The sequence below is a fragment of the Rhipicephalus microplus genome, chromosome X (assembly GCF_043290135.1).
Source record: "Rhipicephalus microplus isolate Deutch F79 chromosome X, USDA_Rmic, whole genome shotgun sequence".
Taxonomy (NCBI): Eukaryota; Metazoa; Arthropoda; class Arachnida; order Ixodida; family Ixodidae; genus Rhipicephalus; species Rhipicephalus microplus.
The window spans coordinates 108,234,790-108,248,384 of record NC_134710.1 but is presented as its reverse complement, the minus strand read 5'-3'; the positions used below and the strand labels follow the sequence as shown (position 1 = coordinate 108,248,384).

The following is a 13,595-nucleotide window of genomic DNA, read 5'->3' as shown; positions in this document are numbered from 1 at the left end:
ATGAAACTGTTTTTTATATTATTTGTTAACAAAGGAAAAAACACATGAAACCGAACTAAACAAAACATACACATGCAGCTGAACAAAGCTGCAAAATTAAATTCAAAATTCTGGAATATACAAAAAGTTACACATGAAGTCAGCTCACATGCTGGAAAGTCTCGTTTCTGTATGTAATAAACTCTATTTTTCATGGCCCTTCAAGCCAGAGGTGGTGACTGCTGTGCCACTCAGAGAAGAAGTTGCGGGAGGGGGTGAAGCATGGGGGCACTTCGCATGTGCTGCACTTGTTATATGTTTTCTGCTCTACCTTCTTCTTTTTATAGCACAGCTTGTAGTTTTTCGACTTCTCCATTTTCTGGGGTTGGTGGCGAATTGGCTCTAGACTTGGATATGGGGCACGGTCTTGATCGATCATTATAATCCAAGATCTGCTGAATGAGCTGCTCTTTAAAAGCAAGCTGGTCGAATCGGGCATTTTGGGCCAGCTCTGGGACTCCTGGGTTTTCTTTCCGATGGCCTTGGTAAAGGATGAAGCTGTTGACACACGCTATGTCCACACAATGAAAAAATGGGGTTTTCCACCAGCGCATGCATTTCCTCAAGACATTGTAGGTTCCAGGACAAACTGATTGGCTGTATGAATGGTACTCATCAAGTTGACGGCGCGCCGGTCTTTCCATTGCATATATAAAATGTTGCCATCACGAAGCCACCGAACGTCTCCACGCTGAGCTCTTCGTTCCCAGGCAACATTCTTCAGCTCAGTTGGGAAACATCGGCGATCTTTTCTGCTGGTACCACAGGCAAGGGTTTTGCGCTACAGCAGATGGTCAAAAAGTTTCGCAGAGGTGTAGAAGTTGTCCATGTAAATCCTGTACCGCTGGTCTAGATACTCTGAGCACAGGCTGCTGACCACATCAAAGGCTAGGCCATGTGGTCCTGGTCTTTCACGCTTGCCTGTGTATACAGAGAACTGTAGGGTATACCCCGTTTCGGAGTCAGCTAGTACCCAAAGTTTGTAGCCCCACTTAGTCATTCTGTCCTGAATATACTGCCTCACTCCTTATCTCCCTTTGGACTTCACCATACGTTCGTCAACCGAGAGGTCCCGCTTTGGTTGAAAAAATTTTGCTGATGTCTTATTGATGTGCTCCAAAAGCCATGACACCTTCCAGATCTTGCCAACAAAAGCTTCACTTGCGAAGTCGTCCGGGTCCGATATGTGTAAAAAGGCTAGTAAAGCTACAAATCGGTTTCGGGGCATGATCTTTGATGGAAGAAGGCCACTGTATATACTCCCCGTGCTCCAGTATAACTGCAATCGTGGTACTTTAACAGTTCCCATGTAGATGATGATCGCAATGAAATGCATCATCTGTAGCGGAGTCACTTCTTCCCATGAGCCGTCATGACGAGCATAGGTGGGCTTGTCAATAATGTTTATCCAGGCGTACTTGTTTGTGTTGTCACGCAACATCCTGATTACTTTAGCCGTAAAAAAAATCATAAAAAAATCCAGTGCTCTTGCAAGCTGCCAGGTGCCACTCCGTCGTGTAGCTTCAATATGGACTCCGGGCTGTTGCTTGGGCTCAAACTTCTTAAAGCATTGGGCAAAATATCTCCACCATATGTTGCGGTGACACTAAGGAAACAAAATAAATAACTGTCGTCAGTTATAAAGACCGCACACTGCATTTATACATTGTGAGCGCTAAAACAAAACTTATGTGCGCACAGTGGCTGATGTCCCCGGCTGCTGTGATGAAATGTCACTGTCTGAACTGAAGTCCAATGATCGAACATCATCACTAGACTCCTCACTGCTGCTGTACTCAAAAGAATCGGACTTTGAAGCGGCCGAAGAGCTCGGTTTTTGCCTTTTGGCATCGAGGAGCGCGCGATGGCGCCGCATCCATGATTTCCAAACTACGTCGTCACCCCGACTCGAACTTATATTATTCTCAGTGCCTCCTTGCGGTAAAAACAGCAAAACGAAATCGAACCCGAAACTATAGTTATTTTTGAACACATCAGAGGGCGCCACACGTTCGCAGCCACTGAAACAAAGTTTTGGCGGTGCATTTAAAAAACGTCGATACCATGGGATCGACGCCCTATGGCGCAGTTGCGAAAGAGTTAAAAGCGTTTCGTGGCTATCTTTTTTCGCAATCGTTTAACCGCAACAGTGGTGATCTCGAGGGGCACCCAGAAACGTGTGCTACGACACACTTGGCCAACTTCGCGGCAACCTCGCTTGACGACCGCACCGCCACCATTGACATAGTAGCAAGTAACCAACATTGCAGCAGGCTACAACTGCAGCATCATAACAATTCATCGATAACAAGATTAATGACAAAATACGGCTTACGCCTTGCTGTCCACATGAGAAGTTACTGTAAAAAAGGTAGCTTATAGCTTGCGTTCCTTAAAGTACGCGCGAATAACAAGCACGAGCAAATTGCAATCGAAGGGAGATTCAGGGGTGCTATCATGTTGTGGAAATATTCGGATCTTTCCTGGGCGACAAGCGATTTTTTTTTCTAGTTTTCCAGAAACCAGTGACGAATGGCCCTTCGCGACAGCCGTGGCGACAGCCAATCCTGTTGTCGTCGCTCAAAAGTTGCATGCATGTGGTTGAGCCTTAAAGTTTCGCATTTGTACGAAGCGACCATCGGTTGGCACCGGCAGTTTCGTGACCTTCGCTAGCTGTGTGCTCATCAGCTGTGATGTCTACACTCACACCATTCGTGAACCCTGCTGTGGCACATAGATAATTAAAAAGCACTGTGGATGTGCCACGCGCAGATGAAAAGAAAAACAATTCGGTGTGAGGCAGGGGGTGGAGGCAGGGAGCGAGGGAGCTGAGGTGGTCGAGGGGGGTCGGAATAATCATAAAAAAATAACAGATCCAACGGGCAAGGAGGCGCCATGTGTTGGTTACTGGGACTGCCGCGGATGAATGTAGGGGGTGCATTTATTACCCGGGAAAAACAATCCAAATTATGACTGAAGTTGGGGGTACGTTTAATATGTGAGTATGTTCATTACGTGAGTAAATACAGTACTCTTAACTAAAGGATCTCAACGCTGGGTTAGTTGGTACATTACTTCGAATAAACTAGATGCTGAACCTCTACGAGAGGAAAATAAAGGCAGAAGAAACAGAAGTGGCCCCTTCTGTTTCTTTTGTGTGTTTTTTTTTCTCTTATGGGGGTTTGGCATATAGAGTTGATCCTGGTTATATTGAAATCGGATATATTGAATTATTTGCTAAATCGAACAGTTCATAAATCCTTTTGAATTTCCTATGCAAAATTATAGGACCGTTGCACAAGTACATTGAACTCCAACAGAGCGTAACATACTATATATCGAATGCTGCAGCATGCTGAACCCCAGAAAGTGCATTTACCGTATTTACTCATGTAATGAACGCACTCGCATAATAAACGCACCCCTGACTTCAATTGCCAAAATTGTTCTTTTCTCCGCGTAATAAACACACCCTCTATATTCGACCGCTGCAGTCCTGCGAAGCGACACTTATTTATTTATTTATTTATAATACCCTCAGGGCCAAATGGCATTACAGAGGGGAGTGGATTACATTGAATAACACATGGTACATGGTGGGGAGGGAAAAATACAGCGTTAGTACGAATATAAGCAAAAGTCAGCGTACAAACAAAAATACATTAAATAGGTCCTGCGTATACAATGTTAGCTACGGTATCACGAAAAAGATGGTTGTCATTAATAGCAACAATTTCAGGGGGAAGGTGGTTCCACTCGCGAGAAGAACGAGGCAGGAGCGACTGCGCAGCTGTGTTAGTACGATAGGTGATAATTCCAACCTTGTGACGGTGATCGACACGGTTGGAAAAATACTGGGGTTGCAAAATAAGTTCGTCGCGCAAGATGGGGTGGTGATACAATTTATGAAAAGTTGATAGGCGGGAAACTTTTCTTCGAAGTGACAGAGTAGGCAGGGACAGATTATTTTTTATTGCAGATATACTGGCAGTGCGATTGTAGTTCGATAATATGAAGCGTGTGGAATTATTCTGAACTAGCTCAAGCGATGTAATTAAATTAATGTGGCTGGGATCCCAAATCGAAGAAGCATATTCTAGTTTAGGTCGTATTAATGTTTTGTACAGGGCTAATTTCAATGAAGATGGAGCTTTGGAAAAGTTACGGCGTAGGTACCCAAGCGTACGGTTAGCTTTGTTGATTATTTGTTCGACGTGCATTGCCCAAGAGAGATTGGATGTTATGTGGACGCCTAAGTACTTGTACGAGTTAGTAGATTCAAGAGGTATGTCATTTAAGTAGTAAGTAAATTGACTGCAAACACTGCGGGACACGCGCATGACTTTACATTTGTTTATGTTCAATTCCATTAACCATGTACGGCACCAGTTATCAACAGTTTCGCTGTCATGTTAACGCTTATCACGATTTCCATAAGGCGTTTCAAGAGTTGCATTGAATTAATATAAGCCTTAAATATGCATATTTCTTATTTCAAATTATCAATATATCAGATTAGTTCGTGATCTGCTTCAAGTTCGATATATCCCCAGAATCCACTGTAGTTTATTCAAAGTACTGTAAGTAACATTTTGCCTTGATGGAATACAAATGAAGTGTCTATTATTTTGTCCACTGTGGAGTCCTTACTAATGATAAGTACCCGCTACAAGACCATGTTTTTCGTTCCTGTTATCATGGTGATACTTCGAAAAGTATCAGGCACTCAGGCTCAATATTTTAAAGGCAGAAGGTCGATCCTTGCATGAGTGAAACTTTCTTTTTCTACAATAAAACATCTGCACTTCAGTACAACATTACCTTTCTTTTGAAAGCAAGTAGTGTTTTCATACCTGACACTAATGTGACATGTTATAAGCTGCTAAGCCAAGGCTCTGGTCAGTAATTTTTTTTAATAAACTGGTTGAAAACAAGGGCATTGCATGGCAGTGTGAGTGTACAGTCAACTGCCGATTTTTCGGACCCTCTAGGGAGCGAAAAACTCCGAAAATTCGGGCAGTCCGAAAAAATGACTGCAGGCAAAAAAAGAACGCATTATTTTACTGAAAATTTTCACTGCAAGCAAAAAAAAAAAAAAAACGCACCATTTTGCTAATGTTTTTCAATGCAAGCAAAAAATGCACCATTTCATTGATATTTCTCGGATCGAGAGGGTCAAGGTCAAAGTACCAGACTTCCGGAACTCTGCCAAAGCATTAGTGGGGTGGCTCTGAAAAGAGCCGTTAAAAAAAATGCATGCAGCCGACAGCGGGTGCCATCAGGGCAGCCGGTGTTAGAGCTGCAGTGGCTTGAAAAACTTGTTGATCCTTGTTTGAACGGCGCTCCGCTTGCATGTGATCACATTCGCCTCGATCAGAGCAAGGGTCATGTTATCACTGTACACCGATGACAGCCTCATCAATGCTCGCATAAATTCGGTGGTCGTAGGTGGCGCAGGCGTTGGTTTCTCTTTTTTGACATCGGAGTCGTCTGAATCCGCCATAACCTGACTGACTATTTCGTCGTCGGTTAGCTCTGCGCAGAAGTCGAGCTCGTTGTCAGTGTCGACGAACCGCTCAAAAGTTATTTCCGTGGGCATGGAAGCACCAGCAGAGCGGAGGTTGTTGATAGTATCATCCATGAGAGGGCACAAGTCAGTCACGCTGTCTCTTTCTTCAGGCAAGTCTGCTGCCTCTGTGTCAAGTACGAAGCCCGCGTGGCGAAAGCAGTTGCAAAGCGTGTCTTGTGTTTCTGCCTTCCATGCGTCCGCAAGCGTTCCGACAGCAGACCGAAGGTCAACACTGTAACCTTTCCCGTTTTCCGAGCACAGCACCATGCGGTTGAGTATACGTGAACGGTACAAAAGTTTCAGATTACAGATAACGTCTTGGTCCATCGGTTGGAGGATCGCAGTCGTGTTGGGCAGTATGAATTCCAGCTGGATAGCCTTCAAGTGATTGATGTGACCATGAGCAGCGCAGTTGTCAACGAAGAGCAGAACACGTCTGTTCTGTTGTTCAAACTTCCTGTCCAACCTGCGGATGTTACTCTCTAACAACTGCTGCGTTACCCATGCCTTTTTGTTGGCTTCATATAACACTTGCAGCATTGCCCCTTTAATACGCCTCGGGCTCTTGGACTTCCCGATTACTAACAAAGGAAGTTTCTCGCTGCCAGACATGTTGCTGCCGACAAGAACGGCCAGCCGTTCTTTGCTATGCTTGCCACCATGGCATGCGTCACCAGCAAAAGCGAGTGTTCTTTCCAGCAGCAGCTTGTAAAACAAGCCAGTTTCGTCGCAGTTGAAAATGTTGTCAGCGGAGAACTGCTGCAACAAAGACTGGAGTTTTCCACTGCGGTACTGCGCAATAACTGCACCGTCGACGGCGCCGCTTTCGCCACACATCTTCTTGAACTTGAGGTCATTCTGATGCTTAAAGTTTCTCAGCCATCCATCACTGAATTTAAAATCTGTGATGTCCATTCGAAGCGCGAGAGTTTCCGCTTTTTGTTTCAAGATGCAGCCCGAGACTGGCAACCGCTTAGTAATCATTGAATTAAGCCACACGACGAGAGTGTTCTCAAGCTTTGGATGAACACCTTGTCTTGCATTCATCTTTTGGGCACCAGACGGTTTTTCGGACGCTTCCAAGATCTTGTCTTTGTTCCTCAGGAAATCGGAAACTGTTTGCTTGGAAATACCGAACTCCTTGCTCACATCAGCCTGCGATCGGCCACTCTTCACTAACTTAATAATGGCGGCTTTCTTCTCTATCGTTAACCGACGGTACTGTTTTCCGTGCTTCGATGCCATCGGCGAGGACGTCGAAGGCGGAGTGGGGACCATCGCAGGCAGGCGAAGTCCTCACGATGTGAACAAAGGAGTTTGCTGACGAGCGTCGAAGCACCTAGGCTTGGCGTTGCAGAGCACACTTCACACGATCGCACAACCACGCACTAGACTAGCCAAACACCATATGGGCCGCATAAACAAAACGACGCGATGGCAGGCGACGGTTCCTCGGGTACTCCGGAGGTGGCGCTGGTAAACATTCAAGATAGCCAGGGTGGCCAGACCAAATCGGTGTGTGATGGTTAGTTCTAGTTCGAAGTAGTTCTAGTTCGATTAGTTCTAGTTCGAAACGCTTCGCGAAAGCGCTGCGAGAGAAGCCAGAGTGGCACGCACAAGCGCTAAAGCGAAAGGAACTTTATTGGCGCCAAAAAATTTCCGGGTGGATAGTTTCGACTGTCAGCGAAGCACCCTTGCACGATAAACACGGCCAGTGTTAGGAATCTCGGAGGCCGTGTGTGTTTGTGGCGAAGATACCTTATGCGGATATGCCTCTTGTCTTGAGTTTGCTTTAAGAGGCTAGCTTTGAGTTATCGTCCTTGTTGGTGTATCCGTTGGAGTGTCTGTGATTCTTGGACTCGCTTTTGCTAGCGTTGCTGCTGTTGCATCAGAACGTGCTGAGGTGGGAGCACTTCTTGAACATCATGCCGGTTTTCTTGACAACTTGATGTGGTGTCCAGTTGGTAGCTGGTAGTCTGTGGGCTGTTGTCATTCTGTTCGGGCGGTGAAGATAATGCTTCAGAGTTGATAGAAAGCTCTTGAGAGGCTTCTTCTGCACTATTCACTAAGAAGGGCTCCTGCGCTTGGCAGCGTGCATTGTTCGACGCGTCTGAGCCTTCTGCTTTGCTTCGACTGTCTAGTGGGTGTGCACCAGACGGTGATGCACAAGCCCGTGCGGAAGGAGCATGGCTCAACAGGATATTTTTCCGGGTGCGTCAGCTCGTCTATCGTGAACACGGCATCCTTATGAGGCAAACGGTGAGCGTCAGGAGCGCTTGAAAAGCCGTGTGATAGAAAACCAGGTGGTGGACCACGTATGCGAGATGAAGAAAGAAGTGCATCAGGTGTGTAAGGAACGTCCCGTGTCGTGTGCTAAAGCGACGAGTTGCAAAATACCTGCTTTCGTGAAGAAAAACGTGGTGGAAGGCTATGTTCCTTGGGAAATGAGCGTAGATTGTGACGGCTGAGTGTGGTTGTTGCAGGTGGTCGGTAATGAGGAAGTCCTTGTCATAGTCGTTAAAACGGGCAATCATCTCTTGTCTGATATTTTGCCATGATTCATCGTTTTCGAATATGTGTGACAGGTAAAATTCAAATGCTTCACCGGAGATGTAGTGAGTGAAGTTGGCGATCATCTCCCGTTCCGACCATGATGCAGTGGTAGCGTGGAGCTCGAACAGCTGGAACCAGTCCTCCACGGGTCCATCGTCCGCTGCTTTGGTGTACTTGGGGATGGGAAGGTCAGTCAATGGTTTCGTCATGATGGTTGCAACGGTGTCCAGTGGCGATGCACTTCTATGGTCTGCGTTCAATCACTGCGTCTTGCTGAGGCGTTCGGTGATGATGGCCGATTGATGAAGTGGTTACGAGTTCTTCATCCTGTCACACTCGTGTGACACTATGATGAATGGCAGACGTGGCCTGGCTCATACGCCATGTTTATTCCATCTCACTTCTTTCTCCTCGGCTTCTACCAACCATCGCTACCTTGTTATGTCATATTATATACATAAATATATATATATAATGTGGGTCATTCTATATCTAGTGTACCAGGTCAATTTTCAACCATCTCAGATCATGCTAAAAAAATTGTGCAGGTATATAGGTAGCTAGCATTGGGGAGATTGTATCTCCCTGCCTTACACCCTTCTTGATTGGTATTCTGTTGCTTTCTTTATGAAGCAATATGGTAGCGGTTGATCCCCTGTAGATTTCTTTGAGGATGTTTATATATACTTCAATGCCCTGATTCTACAGTGTCTGCATGACTGCTGATATTTCTACTGAGTCAAAGGCCTTCTCGTAATCTATGAAGGCTATGTATAGTGTTTGGCTATATTCTGAGCATTTCTGTATTACCTGATTGATAGTATGAATGTGGTCAACTGTTAAGAGTAGCCTGTTCGAAATCCTGCTCGAATTTACCTCGTGCTTACAGAAGGTTTTCAGAGGCCTAGAATGGGAACAGTTGGGGATAAGAGTTAATGGAGAGTACCTTAGCAACCTGCACTTTGCCGATGACATTGCATTACTGAGTAACTCAGGAGATGGATTGCAACTTATGATTACGGAGTTAGACAAGGAGAGCAGAAAGGTTGGTCTTAAAATTAATCTGCAGAAAACGAAAGTAATGTACAACAACCTCGGAAGAGAGCAGCGCTCTGAGATAGGTAATAGTGTACTTCAATTTGTAAAAGACTATGTCTACTTAGGGCAGGTAATAACCGCGGAGCCGAACCACCAGATTGAAGTAACTAGAAGAATAAGAATGGGGTGGAGCGCATTCGGCAAGCACTCTCAAATTATGACAGGTAGATTGCCACTATCCCTCAAGAGGAAGGTATATAACAGCTGTATCTTGCCGGTACTTAGCTACGGAGCAGAAACCTGGAGACTTACAAAGAGGGTTCAGCTTAAATTGAGGACGAGGTAGCGAGCAATGGAAAGAAAAATGCTAGGTGTAACCTTAAGTGACAAGAAGAGAGCAGAGTGGATTAGGGAATGAACGGGGGTTAAGGATATCATAGTTCAAATCAAGAAGAGGAAATGGACATGGGCCGGGCATATAGCACGTGGACAGGATAATCGCTGGTCATTAAGGGTAACTAACTGGATTCCCCGAGAAGGCAAGCGGGTTAGGGGGAGACAGAAGGTTAGGTGGGCAGATGAGATTAAGAAGTTTGCGGGTATAAATTGGCAGCAGCAAGCACAGGACCGAGTTGACTGGCGGAACATGGGAGAGGCTTTTGTCCTGCAGTGGACATAGTCAGGCTGATGATGTTGATGATAGGTAGTTAGAACTCACTGTTGGGTTAATTGGTGCATGTCTTGAATAGATAGTCAACATCGCACCGAATGAACTACCACGCAGAGAAACAAACACACATGGAGCGCCCATGGTGTCTACGTGTGTTTCTTTCTCTGTGGGGTTGTTCATTCGGCGCGAGGTTGACTACTTAATCAATATAGATAGTTATTAAGGTGGTATGTTTAGCAAGAAATTTTTTTGCCGCCTAGAGGGCACTTCAAACTTTAGGCACTCAGGTGAAACTGTGTTGCATTAAATAATTTATATAACATTAATGGTTAGAGAAATTACTACAAAACAATTTTTTTCTTCTAAAGGCGCTTATCTTCTAAAGGTGCTTATCTAAAGGCGCTTATCTTTCATGACTATTTACTTTATTTATTTATTATATTCTCTTATTTTTTGCCTTAGCAAAAAATTGCAGTATGCTGCACATTTAGCATTTTTTTACATAAGAAGTACACATTTCTTTGCCAGTAATATATTCACATTTTCTGTTTTATATCTTCTAATATTAAATGGTTAATATACTTTGGAAGTGAATGAAACAAAAACATTGCCACAATATTGTGACCAAGTTGGGAAAAATGGCATTTTGACTCATATTGCAGTTAATTTTTGCAATGTAGCAGTCTAAGTAAAAATATGCCACACATATTGTTGCCTAGTATGGTTTGTTAGTAAGACATGCAGGAAGTTTCAAAAGACTAGTTTTGTTTCAAGAAAGTAAAAATTTTTTCCTTCTGAACAACCAACCACAAGGTAGTAGAAAGCCTGCATTTGCCTCACCTTCACTGCATAGCAAGTCACGGCAAGGTTCCAGCGGGGCTCTTCGGCAGTGAATAATGCATGTCATACAACTGTTTCTCACTTAATTTAGTAGTACTGCTGTAAAGAGCGTTGAAAAAGGCTATAGGGCTAATTTTATAGAATGGAATTTTCCCCTCGGACCATTAATGTGCAGGTTATATTCAACCGCTTCATAGTCCCAAGGCGCAGAATCGTAATAATAAATTAAATATATAGCATGACTTTCATAGTCATGAAAGTCATGCGCCTCGATATTAAGAAAAAAATTGTGTCACAGTGGTTGCTCAAACAAGTCATATCGTGTAAATTATTTAGCACGATACCGTTTAACTTGGGTGCCCAAAGTTTGGAGTGCCTTCTAGGCAGCAGAAAAGTTTTTTTTTTTTTTTTTGAAATATAACACTGCAATGACCAGTTCTCACATTCATATACCTGCACGATTATTTTTTAGCGTGATCGGAGATGGTTGAAAATTTACCGGGTACACTTGATGTAGAATGACCCCCACACACACACACATATACAAACACACACGCAGTCGAACTCGTTTATAACCAACTCGAAAGTGCCTTGACAAATAGTTCTTATATCAGTAATTCATTGTATATGGATTCGCCCACAAAAAAGTCCCCCTAGTAGCCAAACACTTTTTTTTCTCTGTGTATTTTAATTCAAAAGTGGGAGCAACCCCTCCTTTGACAACTTGGGCCTTTTCGAGTGTTAAACGATGCCTGTTTGCTCACGAGTGAATTCCACCACGCTCGGGTTAAGCTCACGCCGTTCCACGGTGGTTCCACTAAAGCACGGTACTGCCTTGTTCAACCAATCATCCCTGGTTAGTTGCGTGCAGCACGCCGCTTACTCGGCTCTTGTTGTCGCATGTCAGTTCGCATGGAGTTCAATGTATGCACGCATTCGTGCTTTCTTCATGTATGGTTCTGAGGCGGAAATGTTGTAGGCCCGTGTGCTCAGATTTGGGTGCACGTTAAAGAACCCCAGGTGGTCGAAATTTCCGGAGCCCTCCACTACGGCGTCTCTCATAATCATATGGTGGTTTTGGGACGTTAAACACATATATCATGTATGGTTCACTCAGGATCGTGCTCGGGTGTGGCGAGTAGCCTGTTGGTTAACAGAAAGAAGAATTTTATGAACAACACGTGCAAGCGGCCTCGCACAATGCGGCACTGGCGAACTTGCGAATGGCAGCATGACACGCTTGTACTGCAGTCACTCCGCATAGCAGCTATCTGCAGATGATGGTGATAAGGTTGCTGGCGATGTGTCAATGGCACATTCATCACCACCAGCAATGCCACCTAGATAATTTCAGGCTTGCTCTCGTTGCTCAACAGACATGATTGCCAAGCCTGGAAGTTTTCATGGCATGCTGGTGTGCTCGTTGGCAACTCGAGAAGACTGTTTTTCAGTGCCGTGAACTGCAGCGTGGATATGTGATGCGCTTTGTGCCCTGGCTATTCACATTGTGTACGGCTTCAAATTTGAATGGTTGGGCGATGCTGCATTGAGAATTGTCGCGGCAAATGGAACAGAAGTTCCGTATAATCCCGTTTCCTAAGCACAACTGAACAACGAAATGGGAGCATGTCTACCGCAGGGGTGTCTGCGCAAGCAGGCGTTTGGTGTGTAGTGACACCACGGACCTGAGCTAACGGGGGTCTCGACCTCTCGCACGCCTAGCCGTGCATGGCTGAGCCGTGTCCGGGGAAAAGGGAATCCTGGGGGTTGAGCCGATGCCAGGTGATTGGACCTTTGAGGCTCCCCGGAAAAGGCAACACACCCCTATGGCCCCAGCTTCACACAGACGGGCACCCCTGGGCTGACCCACCTAGGGGAAATCGGCAGCCGCCTTTTCCTGTCTCTCTCTGTTTATATCTTCATCTTTTTCTCTTTTTTAAATCTATCCTGTCTTCTCATTTCCATTTACTTCATTGTTTCCTGGCGGCTAGGGTTAACCTTGTGTGGCTATCCTACCTAGGGTAAACCATATTTGGTTATAGCGACAGCGTACTGCTGGCGTGGTGCAAACTTGTTCACATGTTCTGCCGTGTCCTCTTGTTGAGCTCCATGGCGGGTGCTGGCGCCACTGCCGAAGAAGCCACTTTTTCATAGGACCTCTGAATCTCCCTGTAACTGATCGCGCCCTCAAAAGGACCTCTGAACCCCCCTGTAACCGACCATGCCCTCAAACGGGTATGTACCGATGCATCATCTCTGTTTTTTTCCCAAAAACATTATCCCAAAATACTATGTTCTTCACTGTGAACAATCTTCAACCAAAGCCAGAGCAATCTCACCTTTCCTTGTGGCCAAGTGCCTGAAAGACACCATTGGAACCGGCTATAAGGCTGCAAAGATGGCGAGTGGGGACATTCTCCTCAAATTAAAAGACAAAGAACAGTTCAACAAACTCTCACACCTTGTAGCTTTTGGCAATATTCTCGTATCAGTAAGTGCACATCGTACCATGAATACAGTGAAGGGCGTAGTATTCAATGAAGACCTTAAGACACTAAGCGAAGATGAACTCCGTGACGAATGGAAGGACCAACGCATAACACATGTGCAGCGCATAGAAATCAGACACAACAACACTGAAACCGCAACAAAGCACCTAATACTTACTTTCAATTCAAGCATTCTACTACAGACACTCGAAACTGGCTACGTAAAACTTCCTGTGCATCCGTACGTCCTTAACCAGAGATATTGTTTTAAATGCCAGCGATTTGGACAGGGATCTCAAACCTGCCGAGGTCAGTTGTGCAAATGCTGCACAACTGGTCACAGTACTGATTAGTGCGAATACGATGAGGTTCACTGTTGAAACTGCAAAGTCAGTCA

General features: G+C 45.0%; 1 protein-coding gene across 3 annotated transcripts in view; it reads left to right on the top strand.

Moving 5' to 3' along the window:
- Nucleotides 1-13,595, top strand: part of NFAT (nuclear factor of activated T cells 3) — an 82,572-nt gene that overhangs the window by 22,475 nt on the left and 46,502 nt on the right. The window lies entirely within an intron of this gene.